Source organism: Symphalangus syndactylus, chromosome 13, assembly GCF_028878055.3.
Source record: "Symphalangus syndactylus isolate Jambi chromosome 13, NHGRI_mSymSyn1-v2.1_pri, whole genome shotgun sequence".
NCBI classification, from domain to species: Eukaryota; Metazoa; Chordata; class Mammalia; order Primates; family Hylobatidae; genus Symphalangus; species Symphalangus syndactylus.
Genome location: NC_072435.2, coordinates 122,610,846 through 122,633,729, shown reverse-complemented (window position 1 = coordinate 122,633,729; position 22,884 = coordinate 122,610,846). Strand labels below are relative to the sequence as shown.

Sequence of the window (22,884 nt, the reverse complement as noted above, 5' to 3'; positions counted from 1 at the left end):
CCAGACACAAACTTTCAGAGTCCTCTTCCAGTGAAGCCATATGGGAAGCACTCAATTCCTTCTGGAACATGTCTCAGCATGTCCACAATGTTGTCTTTCAGGGAAGTTCATCAGATAATCAGCACCTGGAGTTTCTATTGAGGGCTGGTCACATTAGGAGTCTCTGCCTGGCACATATCAAAATTCTAGACTTCGCCCCAAAATAGGAGGTCACCATAAACCACATTGTTTGCATAAATAATCTTGATGAAGTGAGTCATTCTTATTAGGAAATGGTGGGAACTCTCTTGACATCCAAGTTCCAAGATGGCAGCCAAGTGCCAACCTTGTAAACAGGCCGTTCCAAGGACAGCAGTCTTAGGACAGTTATCTTTATTCTGCACACTCCAGATGTATGAGACTTCTGGGGGTAATAATAACTTTCATTTTTGCTAGATTTAAATTTAGAGGAACTACAGGTGGCCCTTATTGCCTTCACAAAAGAAGTGTGTCTTGGATTTGACACAACAGAAGACTAAACTTAGAGATGAAAAGAGATAAACCATGTCCTTCTGAGCCCCTGAATACAGCCGCAGCTGAAACTGAAATGTACCTGGATGTTTGTTTTGTAAACCAATAAATTCCCTCTCTTCTATCTAGAAATAATGTGATGTTTTTTCACTTGCTAAAGAAAGAGGCCTAATTCTAATATTTTATACAGTTAGAACCACATAATGTTTGCCATTGGACAATGGGTTCTTAGATATTGAAAAAAGGTTTGAAGAAAGTAAAGAAGGAAGGCAGGAGTAAAATAATGGCCAGGGTAAGAGGGAGAGTGAAATGTAGGTTTTATTTGTTTTGTTTTGAGATGGAGTCTCACTCTGTCACCCAGGGTGGAGTGCAGTGGCGCAATCTCAGCTCACTGCAATCTTCACCTCCTGGTTCACGAGATTCTCCTGCCTCAGCCTCCTGAGTAGCTGGGACTACACGTGCTCGCCACCAACGCCCAGATAATTTTTGTATTTTTAGTAGAGATGGGGTTTCCCCATGCCTAGGCCGGTCTTGAACTCCTGAGCTTAAGCGATACACCCACCTTGGCCTCTCAAAGTGCTGGGATTACAGGTGTGAACCATCAAGCCTGGCCAAATGTAGGTTTTAATTAAATAGCCAATCTGAGAAATCAGCAGAGCCTAAATAAAGAGCTGAAAATTTCCACAGAAATCTTATTCTTCTGCCCCCAAAGGATGCCACCCATGAAATAAAATACACTGTGGATTTCACTGCTATCTCTGAAAGGAAAACACAACCTTTAAAAGATCATTAGTGTGAAAAGAAAGTAATTGGATTGCTGAATGATACAAAAAAGTAGGTTTTGATAAGGAAAATTGTTCTAAGTTGACACCCTAGGGAAATCATTTCTAAAAACAGTTAATAATGAGATAGATTTCATGCTTCAAGAGAACCCTTAATAGAGGTTTCACTGGATGAGAGACAGAGAATATTTATAACCTTAATACAAATTATCCATTTGTTAGATACTGGCCCTGGATAGTTTTCTGTTGGTTTGTTTGCTTTTTCTATCTTGGCACACAGGAGAAAAGGGAAAGAAGTGCTATAGGCCTGTATTTCAGTGAAACATCTCTTAGAAAAATAATTTGAACAGTGGAGTCATTCCTTAATTTTGAACAAGCCAGTGTTCAGAAATGCAGACATGGAAAGGAGATAAGAATGAAATCCATGTTTCCTAAACTTGACAAACATGGACATCTTCTAAAAGGTACAATTATATTTTGATATACCAGTAACGTTTCTCACATTGCTAGCGTGGAAAATCCTGAATTAGTAGTTATTCACCATCAGTCTATGGTGGATGTCACACAGTCGGGAGGGAAAGAAGGTGACACCAGTGACTGAGGGTGGCCTGGTGGAGCAGATGGGAAATTTAGTGTTTTAGAGACTACTTATTACCCTCCTTCAGTCCTTTCATAAGACAGGAATATAAGCCCAACAGTGCCAATTTTTTTTTTTTCAGAATACTGCAAGTTCAGATTTTTAATAAAATTTCTGGATTTCATAAATTTTGTAATTAATTTGAAATCTTTATCACATGGACAGACTAAAGAGAATTCTACTGAGGTTCAGCCTGGCAGATGAGAAATTGCTTTAGAACATCTTCAACACTATTGGGATTCCAAATAAAAATGCCAATTTGGACACTGAAACCATGTAACATTACTCAGTCACAGAGGTCTGTATTATCTCATTGGCTTAAATCAAGAAGGTTTTGATTCTTGTTACATCATGGCTCAGTGAGGGTGAATGGGAGTTTCTGCTCCACACAGTCATGCAGGAATCCAGGTTTTTTCCATAACGTGGCTACTTCATTTCTTGGGCTTCATCCTCTGTAACCAACTGATGGAAGAAAAAGGAGAAAGAATATGTAGTAGATTCAACTTTAGCATCTTAAAGGTGATATAATTTGATGTCAAACTATTATAATAATTTCTATTTTTTCAATTACTGAGCTTAAATATTAAAAAATAACTATATTGGACATTTGCAGTCATCTTTTATCAATTGCTTACTCAGTGTACTTTATAATTTGTATTTAATTTTTCAAACGTGAAATTTATCCTTTAACATGTAAAATCTACCAGACTGATTGCCTTCAAGTTCTCACAAACAACCGCATGAATAGCGTTGTCTTTACAGATGATGAAAGAGAAACTCAGATCTGTCATGCCCAAGATGATGCCACTGAATGGGAAAGGGTGGGGACTTGAAACTAGGACCATAAATCCCATGATATTTTCTGTGTCCCCTTTTCCTTTCTCCCTCTGCCACATCCATCACAGAAACTAGGTCAGCCTGTGGGAAAGAGAGAGGAAAAGATATAAAACAAACCCTCCTTCTGCCCCTGAACTGTGGGAGCCGGAAGAGTGTGTGAGAAGCCAGCCTGGTGTATGGGGACTGCCTTTGATCGAGATCGCATGGGTTTCATTCTTTGTTCTCGCTCTAGGACTGGGACCTCACACTTATAACCCCTCTGGGCCTCAGTTTCCTCATAATCAATACAGAGGTGATGGCAGCTTCCCAGCCTGCTCTACCAGGAGGCTATCAAATGGGGGACGTCAACGTAAAAATGCCGATAGTGCCAAATATGCTGTTATGTTAACAGTTATGAGGATTAGAGGTTAAGGGACAAAAGGTCTACTATTACTGTTTAAGCAAATAATTGACATGAAGTTTTGATAATTTACATGTAAACGTTTTGTAAGCTATACAGAGTTTAAAACAAGTTAATAAATTATGTTTGAATGATTGCTTGGACTAGAGTTTAAAACAAGTTAATAAATTATATTTGAATGATTACTTGGACTGAATGATCATTCTAAGTGTCCAGTGTATTGTTTCAAGTGAAAATTTGCAAAGTATAAAGACATTTTAAAAACAACAGATTCATCTTTACAGGCAAAATGCCTCCAAATAATTGAAGAGTATGTGATTTCTCAGCTCTACAAGATCAGCATCAAAATAGTCTCACTCCAACAAAACAAAACTCCCTCAGTTCCTAAGGCAGTGGTCCTCAGTGAGGGGGCAGCTTTCCACCCAGGAGAATCGGGGATGGTCTGGAGCCGTTTTGGTTGTCATAATGGGAAGGGAGTGCTTCTTACATCTAGTGGGTATTGGGCAGGGATAACTGTAAACATTTTATGATGCACAGAACAACCACCCACGAGAAAGAATTGTGCCACCCAAAATGTCAATAGTGTGGGGATTGAAAAACTCTATTTTATGCCAAATGGCAGGACCCAGAACCTGTGCACTTTGAAAGCTGATATATCTGAATTTCCTTTTATTTTTTTTAACTTTGCTACTTTTATTTTTGCTCTGAGTCATCTAGGTTTTAAGCCCCGCATGCATTAGGTATTTGTCCTAATGCTCTCTCTCCTCTTGCTCCCCCCCCCCACTGGCCCCGGTGTGTGATGTTCCCCTCCCTGTGTCCACGTGTTCTCATTGTTCAACTCCCACTTATGAGTGAGAACATGCAAACACATTCCCTTAACACCAGAAGATACCCCTTCTAAAGAGGAAAATGGGGCTCCTGTCACCTGGAACTTCTGTTACCCAGTGATCCCCCTGCCCCATCCCCCAGTGGTTAAGATTATTGAGACTCATTATTTCAAAGGACAAGAGCAATTCAATTACTATCAAGTCATTTCATGGAGCTCTATAAAATAGCCCACTGAAAATGACCAAAAGTGAAATGCACAAATCTGAATGCTACTGATTCAGTTTCAGAAAGGAAAATGATGCACCTCTATTTCCAAAACACAGTCTCTCCTTGGGAAACCTATTTGGTTTTTAAGGCTCAGGAATCCACGAATTGATACCCATTTCCATCAAGACATTATTGATTATCTCACAAGAAGAGTAAACACTCATGCTTCTATCAGATAATAAAACCTGACCAAAAGGAAATACCCTAGAAGTTGTTTGCTGTCTTTTACAAAGGTTTAGTAAATCGTAAGCATTCAAAAATATTGGCTGCATTAATGAGTGAAGATTTCCTTAGATCTATTCTCAAATATGTCAAATCTTTCCACTTATTAAAAAAATCAGATATCATGGTTTAGAGATAAAACCTTCTAATTTGTAAATGTTAGCAGTAGTACCTTGCGTGGCTTAAACAGAACTCCCTTGCTTGTCAAGAGAAGCCAGAGTGAAACCTCAGAATTAAAAATTGTGGGTTTTGTTGTCTTTGTTTTTCTGTTTTTCCAAAACAAAGGGCTATTACATTCAGCATCTTTAATTTCAGAAAACAAGATCCACTCTTGCTAATTTTAGCAGGAAAGGGCATATTAAGAAATATTAGGAAGCTCATGCATTGTCAAAGCAAGGGTAGCAGAGGTTTGCCTGAGATTCCAGAAACAACTCCAAGAGACACTTCAAACAGCCAGCCAGCATGGTAAAGAGAAATTGAAAGTGGGAAGACCAGGAAACCACAGCAGCCATACGATGGAGGGAGCCAGGGAGATGAGGGACTGTGGAATAGGAGGGGCCATTAGTGGGAGGGGCCATGGATGGGAGGAGCCATGAAGGAGAGGGACTATGAAATGGGAGGGGACATGGATGGGAGGAGCCATGGATGGGAGGAGCCTTGAAGTAGGAGGAGTCATAATGGCTCTAACACTTGAGAAGATGCCACCACCACTCTTGATCCAGGAATCATGCTACCACATTTGTGACTGTCTTTCACAATATTGATGCCCTGTGTCACAGTTATTTCCTAATGTAGCTTCCATATCAAAATCTCACATAAAAGTGTCTAATTGGCAGAGCCCAAGTTGCATTCCTTTCCAACTGTGACAATGAGGTTAAAAAATACAGCTTTTGGTGTTTGTATTCTATGTTTGGAAGCTGGATTCACAATTGAAGAGGGCTATCAATGTAATGAGTGTATGTTAGGGCTTGCTGTATGTCCACAATATCTGATTCCCTTTCTTCCTGGACACACAGGTAAATTTCCTGGCCTCTATTGCAGTGAGCAGAGTATGTGATTTATGATTTGGCCCCTGTTAATGAACTATCTGGCACATTCCTATGTGGCAGGTCCAGGTGTGTCCCTAATACCCTCCCATGTAATCTTTCTAATACTCTTTATTCATCTGTTGACCCAGGGCGCAAGGAAGCCAGGCAATGCCTTTGAGATCTTAGGGGCTTCCACAGTTACTGGAAGGGAGAAGCCTGGATCCCTAAGTGACCGTGTGGAGCAGAGCCTCTCATATTCCAGCACCCGAATGGACTCTAAAGACACTTTAGTGGGCTGACTAATAGTACAGGTTTATCTGTTACTATTGCTAGGTTTGCTTTAATTGATACAGAGTACAATGATTAAAAATAGTAATACACAAAGCTATAACCTCCAAAGAAGTAGGACAAATTTTGACATCGTTGAAAGGGTAATCTCAAGTCAAATTATTAAGGTTTTATGAAGTCTTCGGGGTTTATTTTCTGCCAACATACCCTGTAACATTTGTGATAATGTTATTACTGAAGTAGTGAGAATCATCAGAAACACAGAACATAAGATATAATAGAACAAAACGTTAACCATTTTGAATAATCAGTCTGCCTATGAAAGCTTCGTAAAACTTCCATCAAGAAAATGCAGCTAACTCCTTTTTATACATGCTCTGATATGGGTAATATTGTTTGCATATTTAAAATCTTATGATTGAAAAATTACTTCTTTTCTTCTTTATGGGCCATTTACTTTACCATATTATATCAAGAAGATGCAAAACAAATGTCTAAGATGTAATTTACTCTAATATGTTACCTAATGCTGTAAATGGTTTTCTAACAAGTGCAGTAGGTGTGAACTCAAAAATGTTTTCGCCTTAAGGTCCAGAAAATGTTCTTAGAATATTTTGATAATTGACCTTTTCCTGTGATTGGCATTTCTAGTTCAATTGTCCTATTGTTCTCTAGATAGCAATCACTCCACTTTTTTTGCACTGAGGAAATGTCACAAGAGGTTGCAGAAAATATTAAATGTCACCCATGCAGATGATAATGATGTTTTCTAGAATGGGGAGCCTTCTACAACCAAAAATAAATAAATAAGTAAATAATCATTAACGCTGCTTGGCCCTTAATTTTGATTCCCTGACCCTTTTGTATTTATTGTAAGAGTGACGAAAGGTCGCATTTTTGGAATTATTTTAATTGATATCACAATTAACATATTCTTCTGGTAAAGAGCCAAGTTCTGGACATAGCTGGCTTGGGTGTGATTTGAGGCTTCAACTCTTGCTTATTTCGTAAACATTGTCAATGGGTAAATGAATCATAAACCTGGCCCACATGTGAGGAAATTCATCTTAGATCTCATCTCTCCGTGGAAGTAGTGGGGAAAAAAAATGTGGCTGTCTTTAATCTAACACAGGATGTGAGGGCTAAATGTCATCCCTGACTTACTCTATCTCCACGGGGCCCTTATTCAATGACCAACCTGAACAACTGCATAGGGCAGCCCTGCCCATGGGAGTCCCAAAAGAGAACACTTGCTCTTCTTCTCAAAGTAGTTATTCTTTGCAAGTGATTTCTCCCTGACTGACCAGGAAAGAGAACTGCGTATCTTAATTTTCTGATTCCAAGTGTAGCAAGGTTACAAGATATTTGTTATTATTATAGTTTCACACTCAAATAATTCTTCGGTGCTCTAGTAAATCATTTCAGATAATGGCATCTAATGAAGCTAGTGAAAGTCCCCAGTTACTGGCCACTCCATTTTATCTTCCCCCATGAGTTAATGCCAATTTTGACTTTAAATCAGTCAGGTGAGATGAACAAGCAAAGTCTACTTAGATAAAACTATCCAATAGATAGTATTTTATGGCTGTACTTAAGGGCAGGAATATAAATCCAACACTAACAGACGCAGTGCCTGTAAGTGGTCTGGGTCTCCGCTCCCTCATTCTGAATTACTGGGAGTTTTATAGTTCTTAATATTCTTTCTTCACCTAAAATAGAAGCCATGTCCTTTCACCAGTAGGTGATAAACACATTAGATTTCTGAGGAAGGCACAGTGCAAAATTATAATTGCCTTAGAATGAATGCCTTTGGATGACAGTCACAGAAGGGGTGGAGCAAGTCCATCTGTAAAGTTCTTTTAGCTGAACCTGATGTTTAGCCTGGTGGTCGTGTCTTGGAATATAAACATCCATTTGGGCATCACATTCTCTCTGAGCTGTGTGAAATTCTCAAGCAAGCCTGGTCCATATTGCTTTAGGGAACAGATGACCCTCTCAAGGTTCTTTGTGACATAAACATCCCAGGTCACCTCCATCACATGCATATCCTCAGAAAGAAAAGCCTCAGGCACACAGCACAGAAGCCATCAGGTGTGAATGGGTAGAGCTGACCCCCAGTATCAAGTCTGGAGGTGAATCAACATATCGTTCTCATCTAATGTCCATGACTTGTTAAGGTGATAACCCAAGACAATCAGTGCATAGCAACTCCCTAACCACAGAGACAAATTCAAGGGTGCAAATAACCTAAACTAAGTCCATCAGTGAAATAAAAACTTTCCTGTGCCAGGAGAGGGAATTTCAAGAGTGTATGTTGGAAGGAGGACTGGAATTGCAGCAGACATGAGGATCAAGGTGACAGAAGGAGGACAGAGCTCAGACAATCAGCTAAGAGCATTACATTGAACCAGACTTCTGATCAAACATCGTCTCTGCAATCTTCATTTTTCCTCATCTGAAAAATAGGTAGAAGAATTGTGTTAGCCAAAATAGGAAAATTGGTGCAACACATAACCAAAAAACTCGGTGTCTTAACACAAAGGAGGTTTATTTTTCAGTCACAGTCTAACATGAGTCAATGATGGGGCTCTTCTCCATGCAGTCACTCAAGGGCCCAGGATTCTCTCACTTTAGGGATTCTTCTTCTCCTGTGGGCTTCTCAGCGTCCTGCACTGGATCATCTGTGGCCATCCAATAGAGGGAGTAAGGGAGAGAATAGGAAGAACTGAGCAGGAGGTTTTGTAAACCCAAAATAGAGGTGGCAACACCACTTTCACCCACTTCCCATTGACCAGAAATCAGTTTTATCAGTAGGAGACGTGGGCTAGGTGGAGGTCCAAGAAGAGAGAAATAGTTTGGTGGACTTGATGCCTCTCCGTGCTACAATAATATCCCCTACCCCGTGGGGTGGATGAGAAGATCAAAGGGGAGAATGCAAGGCAGGAGTCCTTAGTCGCAGCACTACTGACATTTAGGGCCAGCTAATTCTTTGTCAGGGAGAGCTGTGCTGTGCATTGTAGCATGTTAACAGCATCACTGGGCTCTACCCACCAGAAGCCAGTAGCATCTCTCCCATTGTGCCAACAAAAATTGTCTTCAGACAATGCCAAATACCCTCTTAGGGTAGAAATGTACCTTCATTGAGAACCACTGACATATGGCCTAATAAATATGTTTATTTTTTATTGTGTTATTTGTATTAAGTATGAGAATTACATTTGAACGTTTTTGTAGGACTACTTGCCACCAAATTGATGCTTATCAATATTAGCTATTACAATGTTGTTTTTGCTACTGACATCACCATAGTGGGTTCCACACCATGTCATTTATTTAGAAACCTTTATATGAGCCACTTATTGAAGTGTCAGGAAGGTGTAAGTAGCATGTATGTATCTATACATTGACTCAGTTATTTTGTAAATTTGGTAGTTTGTTCACTTGGTATTGATTCAAAGCTGTTTGACATTATTTTCTGGAGAGATTATTTAACACAGATAATAAAATATTTCATGGCAATAAAGATTTTTCCTTTACAGTGCTATCTGCTCTCTGATCATGTAACAGAGTCCAGTGCTGTGATATTCTATTTTCCCCAAATCCCTAAATTATTCCTGTAGGGTTAATGTATAGATAGATAATAGACAAATAGCAGATAGTTATATGAGACAAATAGATGTTTATTTTTAAGGGTAACTAACAGATCCAATACATTAAAACAAAGAGGGTTCATTTCAAATACTGTAGAATATATACAGTTTTTTATTTTTGGCAACACAACTCCCCTGTCTTCAACACTAGCTGATATTAGGATATAATCTGTGGAATTGTTTATGAAAGACTTGGACCTCGAAACCAAGGACCAGTATTCTATCAGTTGCAACAGAAAAACACAGATGATTCCACCCAGCCTTTAAAGACCCCAGGTATATACCAATAGAAGCCACATCAATCAAAGGTGATCCAGTGTATCCCAAAGCCATCAGGAAAGCTCAGCTGCTTCAGCATCCTCTAGGAGAAAAATTCATCCCCAAAGGATACTCACCAATCAAGGACTGTCTTAAAACTTAAGGCTCCTTTGATTCTATAAAACTCTTTTAAAACCCCTGGGAGTCTCTGCCAAAATGAAAAGCGTTGTAAGTCCCTTATTGGTAAGATCTTAATAAACAAACTTTGATGACCTTTACAGGTGGTCCTCATTCTGTGGGTGGCTCTTACAGAATAAACCATCACAAAAGCCAAAGAAAGGTTGGGGGCTGGGCAGAGTAAGTAGGAAATTTTCTTCAGATCCCAAAGGAGAGAAAAAAACATGCCTAAATGTGCAGAATTATTTTCAAAAGATTTCGTTTTTAAGAGTTTCAACTCATTGGCTTCGGCCCTAAAGCTTCAATATAACAAATGGTGTTTATTAGGTAAAGATGCCTCATGTATCTCTCCTGAAAAAAGCAGCGACTCTTTCACTGCATTTCATTTAGCTGAGTTGCCTAGAGATTAAATGCCTTTTAATAATATCTGTTGGACTTTTTCTATATCTCTGTGCAGCCTTAGCCACAAAATCCATTTAGCCATGATTTGCTGCCAGACTAGAAACAGGTTTCCCTGAGAAGAAGAAATTCTACCTGTGGACCGCACCCCGGCAGAACCATAGGACCACAGCCCCCGGCCCTTAGAGTTTCTTGCCTGCCCTTTCTGACAGCCTGCCCTGCAGATTTCAGATTTGCTTAGCCAGCCCCTAGCATGTGAGCCAATTCCTTGGAACCTTTCTCTCTCTTTTTCTTTCTCTCTCTCTCTCTCTCTCCTTTTCCCTGCCCCATGTCCTACTGCTTCTGTTTCTCTGGAGAACCTTGACTGCCTACAAATAGGTCTGTTAGTTAGGGTCAGTAGGCTTTGATCAAATTCTCATTCTGCTAAAATCTTCCTCCAAATTAGTTAAGTCACCAATTCCTGCTTAGACAGGTAAATGGGGAATAAAAAGGGTAGGTGCCTGCTGGGTGAGGTGTCAGATGTCAGGCAACAAGAAGTGATTTACTCACGGGTAGTAAGAAGAATTTACCAACAACAGTATAAGTTTGAAAAGGAAAGGGCTTTTTTAAACTTTTATTTTAAGTTCTGGGGTACAAGTACAAGTTTGTTACATAGGTTAGTTTGCTAAGGAGAATGGCCTCCAGCTCCATCTATGTCCCTGCAAAGGACATGATATCTTTCTTTTTTGTGGCTGCATAGTATTCCATGGTGGTGATTCCTCAATGACCTAAAGACAGAAATACCACTTGACCCAGCAATCTCATTATTGGGTATATACCCAAAGGAATATAAATAATTCAATTATAAACATACATGCATGCATATGTTCATTGCAGTACTATTCACAATAGCAAAGACATGGAATCAACCTAAATGCCCATCAAGGATAGACTGGATGAAAAGGAAAGTCTTATTAGAAAGAAAGAAAGCTGCAGAGGAGTTCAGCAGGAGCCTCAGCAAGAGAGAACTGAGTCCACCGCGGTGGATGTTCCTCAGGGGTGTGTATGCACCTTAGAGCAGGAGCTTAAGGGTAAGTTGGGACCATATGAACCATGTAGGTCATGATAGATGATTACATTTTTAGGCATTCTGGTGCCTTGATGTCATCATGGGTTGCAAAATGAGTTTTTACGTATATGCATTCTGGAGCTGCAGAGAAATTGTAGTTACTTACAAATTTTTGAGAAAGAAGGCTGGTACCAGATGCCTGCTTTGGATAATAGGGAAGTCTAATTACTTCTGAATTCCTCAGTTAAGGAGCTTTACCTCTGGAAGTGTGGCTTGATGAGCACCAGGTGATCTTTGCTCTCCTCAGTGTCCACTCCTGGTCAAAACTCTCACTCTGAAACAAACAAGCAAACCAAGTAATGAAAATCCCGAAAACTGTGCAGCTACAACTTTTCTAAAGTTCACAATTTGTAAAATTATTCAATCAAAATTACAAACCTCATGCATTGCTACAAAAATGTAATGTATATAAATGAATTATTGTGGGGCAAGGTGTATGTGATCAAATTATAAACTCTTCCTTCTCAAGCAATGTATTTCATGGATTATAGGATGGTGTGTTTTTTTTTCATGAAAGAATAACCTACTACTGGAAATATGAAAACTGATTTTAAAGATTCCCACTGTCCTTCATAATTCATCATTGTATATAACAAGGTGAAATTTATGTTACCTAACTGGATTTGGTAGTGCAATTTGGCAGTTAATTATTGTAAAATTGTGTTTGTAACCAATAGTGACTGTAATTGGATGTCAAGTTTAATTGTGGCTTGAAACTTAAATGGCATGTCCTGGGAGACACCACGTCCTAGAATAGGTGCCTCAATGTCAGCCAAATACCTCCTCACATGGGCTGTGTTTTTGTTCACAAGATTGGGAAAACATATGCTATGGTTGATATCATCAATATGTAATGAAAACATATGCTATGGTTGATATCATCAATATGTAATCAACACAAAATAAGGCAGCTCCCCCAAAAAAGACGTGACCAGCCAGACCATAACATTCCAACGTGGAAATGAAAGACATCATTTTTTGCCCGCCATTAAAAGAAACCAGATCTACAGAAAGAAAGGGAAATGCAGGGGGGCAGAGAAAAAGAAATGTCAGAAAAAGCCTCAGAGCTTTTTGGTTCCCTGTTACAGAGACTCCATTCCAGCTTAATTTTTGTATTCCATGTGACATCTTATTTCTCATAATAAATTGTCCTTTTAAGCTCTGCTGACTTGAGAAGGTCTCTTTTACATACAGCTGTAGGATGCTAGCTTAAGTAAGTATCTGGTGGACACTAGACTCGTAGAATGGCTAAAACCAGATGAACCTGGTCAACTACAATAAAAGCTCAGAAGTCATAAATGTGTCATACAGTAGTAGAGTTTGTTATCCCTGAAAATTTGAAAATTTGTACATATTTTTCCCATGGGTTCTTATTTTAACACACTTGTTACTTATAAAATGTTAGACACAGAAGGACCTTTTTTTTTAGATTATCTAGTTCTGTAAATCACACTATCCACAATAACTCTTGCTTTGGGGGATATTTGACCCATTTTGGAGGGGAAGACAGCCTCCCATCTAATCGCCTTTTGTTTGCTGGGTGGTCCCCACTGTGTGACTCCTGAAAAGGGCTGAATTTTAGATCCCTTTGAAGATGTCAAATGAGACCACAAATCTTCTTCCTGCTTTCTGCCAGCTCAGACACAGGAAGGACAGCTAGACTTGACCCACTGAATTCCTGCCCTGAGATTTGCATCCAGAAGCAGGCACATGAGAACACAGCCAGCAGGGACATGAGAACACAGCCAGCTGGCAGCCCCAGCGTCCAGTTTGCAACTGCATTGCTCCTTGGCTAAATGGTCTGCCCAGCCTCCAGCAATTCCAGCTGGCTTCCTCTTTGCTGTTAGTGGATTTGGGGAACTACCCATTAATTTTCAATAAATTCATTTTCTGTTTAAGTTACATCAACCCTGTTACTGTTATTTGCAGCCAAGTTCCCTGGCTGATACCATAACAGAGGGTCATTCAGCTCCCCTGTGTTCTGCCTGAGACACAACTCATTTTCCGGGGTAATCCAGTTCACCTTTGCGTAGCTCTTGTTATGAAGCCTTTTCCCTAATGCTTTTACCCAGTGTTTATAGTTTTGACTTTTGCAAACATAAATCTATGGCTTCAGTCTTTGGTTGCAAGTAGCATAGGTTTCTTGGAGGTTACATAAATTAGGATATTTATATGCATGAAAGAGAGAAGAAACAAGAAAAAAAAGAGAAAGGGAGAAATGACAAAGGAAATAATACAGGTAATCTAAATGGTTCAAACGTCCTATCCACACTGTGAGCAAATGCCCCAGAATGAACCCAGAATGCATGCAGTGATCCTGTTGTCCCCTCTGTCTTGGTCCTGTGCTGTCTCTGATGTCACAACATCCTGAACATGATCCTTGTGTTTTCATGCTACATGGCCCTGAAGTGCCAGGCACCCTCTCCCTTTGGACATCAGCGAAGATCAGCTATTCAGCCCCAACACTGGAGGGAAATTGGCTGCACTGGACATGCAGAGAGATTCCCTTGTCCTATACCTTTAAGTATCTTAAGGGATGCCCACGGGTAATTCTGATTGCTTTTGCTATCAAGACTGATGCAGTCTTTTTCTCTGTATAGCCACGTGACTTACTTACTCCCTGTCTCTCTTAAGTCTTTGCTCCAGTGGCAGCTTATCCAAAAACGGTCTGTGGACCATTATGTTGAAACAGTAAACCCTGTTCCTGACCACTGACTTCAAATGTACATTCCCTGGATACTTTTCTCAACACCATGTTTTTCTGTCTGCCTTGCCATATTCATTTACTTGTGACATAAGAAAAAATTTTTTTCCCTCTACAAAAATTTAAGCTCCTCGGCTGGGCACGGTGGCTCACGCCTGTAATCCCAGCACTTTGGGAGGCCAAGGTGGGTCGATAACAAGGTCAGGAGATCGAGAGTATCCCGGCCAACATGGTGAAACCCCGTCTCTGCTACAAACACAAAAATTAGCTGGGCGTGGCGGTACGTGCCTGTACTCCCAGCTGCTCCGGAGGCTGAGGCAGGAAAATCACTTGAACCCGGGAGGCAGAGGTTGCAGTGAGCTGAGATAGCACCACTGCACTCCAGCCTGGCAACACAGCGAGAATCCGTCTCAAAAATATATATATTTATTTATATGTATATAAGCTCCTCAAGGACAGAAAACACATCATTCTATGTATTCTATAACCTCTGCAGGTAGAGTGATGGCTGTCACAGAGCAAGTGTACAATAAACACTAAATGAGCACGTGCGTAGATACCTATTATATAAACTCAACTCACAGGCAGCCTGGGAGAGCCATCCTCTCATTCTCTCCCTTGCTTTCAGAAAAGGCTCCCATACAATATTTATTTCTTCCTGTGAATTCCGTTACCTTTCCCACTAGATTAATTGGTGAAAACATTTAACACAGACTGAACAAATTGTGCTTCCATGAGAAGGGAGAGCTGTGTATATGTGGGTGGGGAGGGTGTCAGCTAGAAAGTGGTTGCTGGAAAACCACAAACAATGTTCCACTGAGTTGCAATGATAACAGAGATGTCAGATTGACCTGACAGTTAGAGCTGCATCTTAGAGGACCTAAAAGAAGCTGGCCACAAATGTCTAGGTCATCTTTGGAGAGTTCTATGGATGTAAACAGATCCGTCTGCTGAAATCCCAACTCTCTCACGGGCTATGTGATAATGAACAATTTTATCATAGCTGTGTGCCTCTGTTTCTAGATCTCTAAAATAGGAATGAGGGAAGTTTCTATAATACCTGAGGGGGCTAATGTGAGAATTATATTCATTCATGTATTCGCAGATACCTATTTAGAAACTCCTATGCTGCAAACATTGCTTTACTTATCAGAGATACAGTGGAGAATACAATAGGAAGAACCTCTAACCTTAAAGTGCATAAATACATGAATAACAAGGGTGTTTCAGGTAGTGAGAGGTGCTGTGTAGAAGACAAATAGGGACCGGTTTAAATCCATGTGCGTTTGTTAACTGTGGCCGTGACGGTGCTGCAACCAACCACAGCACCTCAGAGCCCAAGCAGTCATCATTTGTGGCTCATGCATTTGTGGATTACCTGGGGACTGGCTGATCTATGCTGGGCCTGGCGGGGGTACCTTGTCTTCAAACAGTTGTGCTCTGTATGGCTGTCACTTTTCTCTTCGAACCCATCAGCCCAGGCATGTTGTTGCACAGGAATGGCAGAGGTTTGTGACAGACCGTGGAAAATTCAAGGCCCTTTAAACCTACCTTAGGCCGGGCGCGGTGGCTCACACTTGTAATCCCAGCACTTTGGGAGGCCAAGGCGGTCGGATCACGAGGTCAGATCAAGACCACGGTGAAACCTCATCTCTACTAAAAAATACAAAAAATTAGCCGGGCGTGGTGGCAGGCACCTGTAGTCCCAGCTACTCGGAGAGGCTGAGGCAGGAGAATGGCGTGAACCCGGGAGGCGGAGCTTGCAGTGAGCCGAGATCGCGCCACTGCACTCCAGCCTGGGTGACAGAGCGAGACTCCGTCTCAAAACAAACAAACAAAAACACCTACCTTAGCACAGGCACTCTACCCCTTGCACCTCATTCTATTGTAACACAGTTGACATGACTGAACAGAAATTCAAGGGATGAATAAATACATTCTGCTGTTTTGTTGACAGGAATTTGAAGCTCACAATGGAACACGGCATGCACAAAGGGATGGCTTAAGGAATTAGCACCAGTGATGCAACTGATCCCAGAGGCCCCTCTGAATAGTCATGCTCAGCAAAAGCCTGAATCGCTAGAAGAATCTGAGCTAGAAAATATCTGTGTTACAAATGTCCAGGTTGAGAAAAATCCTCCAGCAGAGGAACCAATTTAGGGAAAAGGTTAGACAGTAAGTGGCATATAAAATGGCCGGCGAGTCCCAGGTGTCTTGAGCCAGGGAAAGGCCAGGGATTGGTGGCAGCTGGCTGGACCCTGGGCTGGCGGTCCAGGGCCATGCTACTTCTGTGTGCTTAGAGGACACGTAAACCACAGACAGGGAACCTGGTCCCGAAAGGTTCATTTTTCCCTGCTTGCTCTACTGAAAATAAAGACAATGTATAAAATATCATGTGTATATTATATAGAGACCTCTTGAAAAGGTAATAAATTCTTGTGATTTAGAGCACAAAGGTGGGAAGCAAATCTTATTTTATTGCTCAGTGATCCATCCTGCTCAGCCTGTCTCTCTTCTTAATTTCTGACAATCCAGGGGATCTTCCCAAGTCTCTGCCTGGGGCTGTGTTTGGAAAAACAAGGTCACATAAACCACTGGGTAAAAGTGAGGCAGGAATTTCTCAGCATCGCTGACTCTGTCCTGAATGGCAGGGAGATTCTCTTCTGCAGAGGTGTAGGACCTTGGGTGCAAACAGGTTCCTGCTCAGGATGGCATTACTCTCTTTTGTATGGGTACCGATGTCCCTTGTGTGGGGCATTCTTAGGCATTCAAATTCCAACTCACGTGGTAGCTCAATTGTATCTATCAAGAATTTGCTCAAATGTTATTTCATTGCTTGTCTAATGTTATAGCTGCCTCCTCTGCCTACTGTGCTTTGCCAAATGTTGCATGTCTTGCTCCTGTAAGAGGAACTTGTCACTGAAATTTACCTCACCTCTTTCTACGGAGATCTCCATTTTCAGAGTTACTGGGCTTATGTTGATTAGCCATTTTATTTTCTTATTGTTAACATGAGAGTAACATATGCATGCAGCTTTCATTTTTCTAAGCAAAAGCCAAACTTCATAATTTTTTGAACGGAATTAATAAAAACCAATTAATCATGGCTATGCCTACAGTGCCATGTTCAACAACAGATGCTTCCCGTAGTAATTAGGTTGGAATAATAACAGGAGAGGAAATGCCCAGTCATTAGTACTGCCAAGAGTGCTGACAAGACTGTTTCATCAATAAAACCGCTGGGAGAGGAGTTCTTAGCATCCAGGGCTGGCAATGATTTACTGTGTGCCTTCAGTGGAGCCATTCCAACTTCCTGGGCCTCAGTTTCCTCAACGAAACATAAAGAAATAACATAGTTCCTTTTTTTTTTTTTTTTTTTTTTTGAGATAGAGTTTCACTCTTGTTGCCCAGGCTGGAGTGCAATGGCGCTATTTTGGCTCACCACAACCTCCGCTTCCTGGGTTCAAGCGATTCTCCCACCTCAGCCTCTCCAGTAGCTGGGATTACAGGCATGCGCCACCACGCGTGGCTAATTTTGTGTTTTTAATAGAGACGGGGTTTCTCCATGTCGGTCAGGCTGGTCTCGGACTCCCAACCTCAGGTGATCCACCCGCCTTGGCCTCCCAAAGTACTAGGCCTGAGCCACTGCGCCCGGCCCACAGTTCCATTTTTAATTTGACCACAAAACAGCTATTTGGGGGAAATTGGTCTGCGAAAGGGTGGAGACAATGTGACAGTTCCCTTGTAAATGGCCTGCATTTTCTTTATTTAACTGTTATCCTTTGGATTCCAGATATACAAATCTGTCCCCTGAGCAACCTCGGGTTATTCAGACACATTTTGGCTGCTGTCTGTAGTTCATTGAGCTTCTTTGGGTTTCCATCTTTTATCACATAGAGACAGTATAGACTGATACAGAGATGATTTCAAATCCTCACTTCCCCACTGTCTTAATAAGAAAGTGTTACGCAGCTTTTTGCATTTATCCGGCCCATGTAGGGAGAGTTATGTAGCATCATGCTTGTAAAACACTTAGCAGACCATCTGATGCATTGTGCATGGGGGCGCTCACCAAATAAGTTGATGTTACCATCATTATTTTGAGGCTTCCTGGTGTGTGCAGGGGCTTCTAACAAAAGTTGTGGCTACCTCATCAGATGCAAGAGACAGGTCCCAGATTCTCCTGCTGTTTTTGTTTGCTTTTACGTCTTTATATATCATGTCAGAGTGTGTGAGTGCAGTTGAAACTCAAGCCCGCAATAACAACAACCAGCATGGGAAAGATCTGGATCCATCAGACTGGTGAGAAGGGCACTATCATGGGCTGGGTCAGGGGGGCTGGAGACTGGGGTGGGCTTACCTTCAGCAGTGGGTAGAAGAAATTTCATCTCTTGCCATTCACAAGAAAGCCTTGTGCTTTGGAGGACTTACAAATGCTTCAGTGACCTTCCCATTCTGGCTGGTGGGAATTGGCACCTGTGTGAGCTCTGAGTACTTTTCCCTCACTCCCTTTGAGGTGGTTCTGCCTTGGCTAATCTCACGTGCATGTGCGGATCAGAATCCTGCTGAGGACTTCACCTGGGCTCGCTGTACAGCCCAAGAGTTTCTTCTAGGCGCAACTTTCCTCATCTTTGTTAACTCTGCTTGCAAATGTCAGCTGCCGTGGTCCCCCCAGAATCCCTACTCCCCGGCACCAGCTCAGGAAGTTCACCAGGCTTCAACTGGGTCCTCACTCTGTGCAATGTACTCAGAAGCCTCTCTAGGCAATGGATGGGGGCAGCCATAGGATCTGCCTTGATCATTTCCCATCTCTTAGGGATCAGTGTCCTACCTTGCCTGATGCCTAATGTCTTGAAAACCATTATTTTATGTAATTTTGTTTTTTTTTTCCAGGTGAGATCATGAATCTAGTCTTGATTACTCCATCTTGGTCAGAAGGAGAATTTCCATCTGTGTTGTTTACTGAGGTGAAAATCCAGATTTTTGCAGTGGCATTGGGCCAGCACTGTGACTCCATTTGATAAGTTTCCATTCTGCCCAGTTCTCAGGACAGTTTTTTGAGGCACCACACAGTCACCTCTCTGTACTCTGTTTACTCACCCCTTCACCCACCTGATTATTCTGTCTGTTCATCATTGCTTCTCCTTTTCTCTAGTAACTGCTTTCCATGTTGTCCTTTGAGGAACTGTCATTTGACCACTCTCCTTTCATATGGAAATTCTTTGGAATTGGCGTGATCATCAGAATGTGTCCTGTCCCTTCTTACAAGGATGGCTTCAGAAAAGCGTATGTGACTGAACACATGTAACTAAGAGTCCTCCAAGAGAAGAACGTGGTCTCTAATGGTTCCTGTGGAGGGAGCTGTTGTGGAGGGTTCTTACTGCAGACATTCAATTACGTGCCTCTTTCTGAAGTGAACACTGTGGTTAGGAATAGGAAGCTCCACTTCACCTGTGTATGTGTGGGGTCTGAGTATGATTTGCTAAACTGGTAGAATAAAAGCATGGCACTGTCACATTCATTACTAAATGGAGAGAGAATACGGCCAACACAGGAGAGAGAGGGAGACAGAGAGAAAGAGAGAGAGAGAGACAGAGAGAGTATTTGGGAAAAGAAGGCAAATTCCTTAGGAGACTGTTGAGGACATTGAGGGCCTGGCTCAAGATATACCAGCAGTCAACTAGTCTAAATTTTCCAGGTAAATTTTATTTCCTTTCCTTTTTTCTTTTGGCGGCGGGGGGAAGGAGTTTCACTCTTGTTGCCCAGGCTGGAGTGCAATGGCGCTATCTTGGCTCACCGCAATCTCTGCCTCACAGGTTCAAGCGATTCTCCCGCCTCAGCCTCCTGAGTAGCTGGGATTACAGGCGCCCACCACCGCACCAGGTTAATCTGGCATTTTTAGTAGAGACAGGGCTTCTCCATGTTGGTCAGGCTGGTTTCAAACTCCCGACCTCAGGTGATCCGCCCACCTCGGCTTCCCAAAATGCTGGAATTACAGGCATGAGCCACCGCGCCTGGCCTTACTTCCATTTCTTATTGTAAACTTTGTATGTGTGTTTTTAAGCCAGAATGGTTGGGATTTAGTTATTGGTATATAAAATAATCCTAATATGACATTCACCGTAAAGCTGTTCGCGCTGCCCTTTGTTAGTCAGCCCTGCTTGTACAGGCATACTGCGGGTTGAGGATTGCGTCAGCACCCAGAATACCCCATCTACTGCAGGAGTGAGGCCCCGGCCATCTCTAGAAGGGATGGCCTGTACAATTATTGTGTTTTTCCTAAGAGTCCTGAACCATAGCATGGAGTGTTTGGAAGTTAGGTATGCCCTTTACTTCACAAATAACAGCAATTATATTGGCCCCAAACTGCCTCCTTGCTTTTATTTGTTGAAACTGGATGAATTGAGGGGTGAGGGTGAAGGGCTCTTAAATCCTTAGGTTATGCAGAATGTGTACACTAAGACCTACTCTTAAATATCTTTTTTCCCTGCTTTCCTCTTGCTACAGAGAGAAAGCACAAAAGGTTTTTAGAAAAGGTGATACTGTTGGCATAGGAGATGGGGAAAAAAACCAGTTTTCCAACTTAGTGATCATCTGTTGCTAGTTCTCTTTCCTTCTCCTGGATCTGGTTATCGGTGGATCACTGTGTCCTCTGAAGGCTCTCCCAGAGCTGTACTGGGGATTGCAGGGCTATAAGGACCACTTCATGAAAGCTCACTTTTTTTTTTTTTTTTTTTTTTTGAGACAGAGTCTTGCTCCGCCGCCCTGGCTGGAGTGTAGTGGTGCGATCTCGGCTCACTGCAACCTCCGCCTCTCAGGTTCAAGCAATTGTCCCGTCTCAGCCTCCCAAGTAGCTGGGATTACAGGCATCTGTCATCCTGCCTGGCTAATTTTCGTATTTATTTATTTTTTCAGTAGAGACGGGGTTTCATCGTGCTGGCCAGGCTGGCCTTGAACTCCTGACCTCGGGTGATCCACCTGCCTCGGCCTCCCAGAGTACTAGGATTACAGGCGTGAGCCACCGTGCCTGGCCAAAAGCTCACCTTTAATTCAGCTCCATCTAACTTGTGTTTCTCCTGTGCATTTTCTTTTCTCAAGGCATTGAGCTTTCTCCAGTGGCCGGACCTGCTAATTAGTTATCGCAAGCTTTTTTCCTTAGGGGAGATAAAAAGGTTTTGATAAAAGCAAAGTGCTTCTAATCCTGATTCAATTCCCTTGTTCTTTTTTCATAGGTCCCCAGCTTAGAAGGGGGCTGGTTGATGCTTCCTTTTACTTCAAACTGTTTCTTCTCCAATGTTAAATGGTAAATCCATACCTGATGTATCTGTTATTGATAAAGTTCAGATGGTATTTCAAGTTTCTGCAGAAGCTTTCTCACTTTCTGCGCGAGCATTTTCTAAATGGAAAGATTCTTCGTTCCATAGGATATTTTCAATTTGAGTTCTAAGAAATGTATTTATTAGATTTTTCTTTTTCTTCTTTTTTTTTTTTTGGTTTACTATCTGTCTTCTAGTTTTTTTCCTCTAGGAGAAAGTGCTTACTTTAAAAGCACAAATAGGTTTCTCAAAAAGGACTTTGCCTAATGGACAATGCGGTCTTCATTTTATAATCCACTCTTTATATTTAATTTCAGATTTCCACCTTCGACATTATTTTCTATTGGCTGGTAGATATGTGATATTCAGAAAGGTTTCCATCAGACGCTTAAACTAAATCTATCCTTTAGGATTTGTGTTCTGTATTCATTAGAGTTCCAATAATTTCCTTCTTTCTATTCAAGTCCTTCTCCCTTTCTTTCCACCCTTCAATTTCTTGTAAAAGAAATTTTCAATGTTTTTAAAGACCAGAAAGTGCTTTCTTAGGTTGTGAATTATTCTTCTGCCAGGCTCGTAAGCTGTTTTCATTCAAGTGACTTAGAATGGCCGGGCTTCATCTTACAGAAACCATATCTAACTTTGAAGGTGACCCATATACGCACTTTACCAGGGAGAGAGGGGGCTCCCTTTGGGCTTGTTTTCAACAAGGCCTCTTTTATCATTACACAAAGAGACAGACTTGTTCAGATTAGTATTAACTGATGACAAACCCAGTGTATCTAACTCACTCAAAGAGCTGGCCTATCTTGAAGGAAGCGCAAGGATTTCTTGGGTTTATAATCTAGTTAAACATGCTAAGAATTTTACAATAATTTTCACTTTGTCAGATAGTCTTTTGATTACTTGCTTTGTCCATGTTAAATTATGTATTTTTTAAAGACTATTAAGAAGGATTACTTACCATCATCTCCCCAGGAACCTAGAGGACCTGTGTATCCCCTGAGCCTTCAGACACCCCCACTGCTAAGGCAGAGATGGGAGTAAAGGCTCGTGGCCATCAGCAGACCTAGCACAGTAGCCAAGGCCCTGCAGACCTGCCTCTGGTGGCCAGACACCAGCTTAGACACAAGACTACACTGGGCCCTGGGGAATGTGGAGCTTGGAATGCAAACAAGCACCTGGCAACCAGGACAGGCTACCAGGGACTAGGGAACCAGGAGGCTTCATTGCGTAACAAAGTTCTACCCAAGCATTCTCTTGCATTCCACCTGGGGAACGAGACAGCACCGGGTTTCACACTGGCAAGGCATGAGGCTGTGTGCTGCCAGAACGACCAGCAGGGGGCGCAAAGGCCACTCCAGGCACCTGCTGGCCTCAGAAAACAGAAAGGAAATCAGGAAGCCCACTCCTGCTGTCCTTTCTCTGCAAGGAAATGTGCCAGGGCACTGCAGCCCAGACAGTCGGCAGTAGAGG

General features: G+C 41.8%; 1 long non-coding RNA gene across 3 annotated transcripts; it reads right to left on the bottom strand.

The window, feature by feature from the left end:
* Positions 1-2,206: 2,206 nt before the first annotated feature.
* On the bottom strand, positions 2,207-22,542 carry LOC129460071 (uncharacterized). Of its 3 annotated transcripts, none has more exons than XR_008650153.2 (4): positions 22,373-22,542; positions 11,590-11,665; positions 8,201-8,254; positions 2,207-2,381 (listed from the first exon to the last, which is right to left on the bottom strand). It is a non-coding gene; the product is annotated as an uncharacterized lncRNA (long non-coding RNA). The 3 variants fall into 3 exon arrangements; XR_008650154.2 differs by lacking the exon at positions 2,207-2,381 and adding an exon at positions 2,727-2,847; XR_008650152.2 differs by lacking the exon at positions 2,207-2,381 and having other exon boundaries at positions 8,183-8,254.
* Between the last annotated feature and the right edge of the window lie 342 nt (positions 22,543-22,884).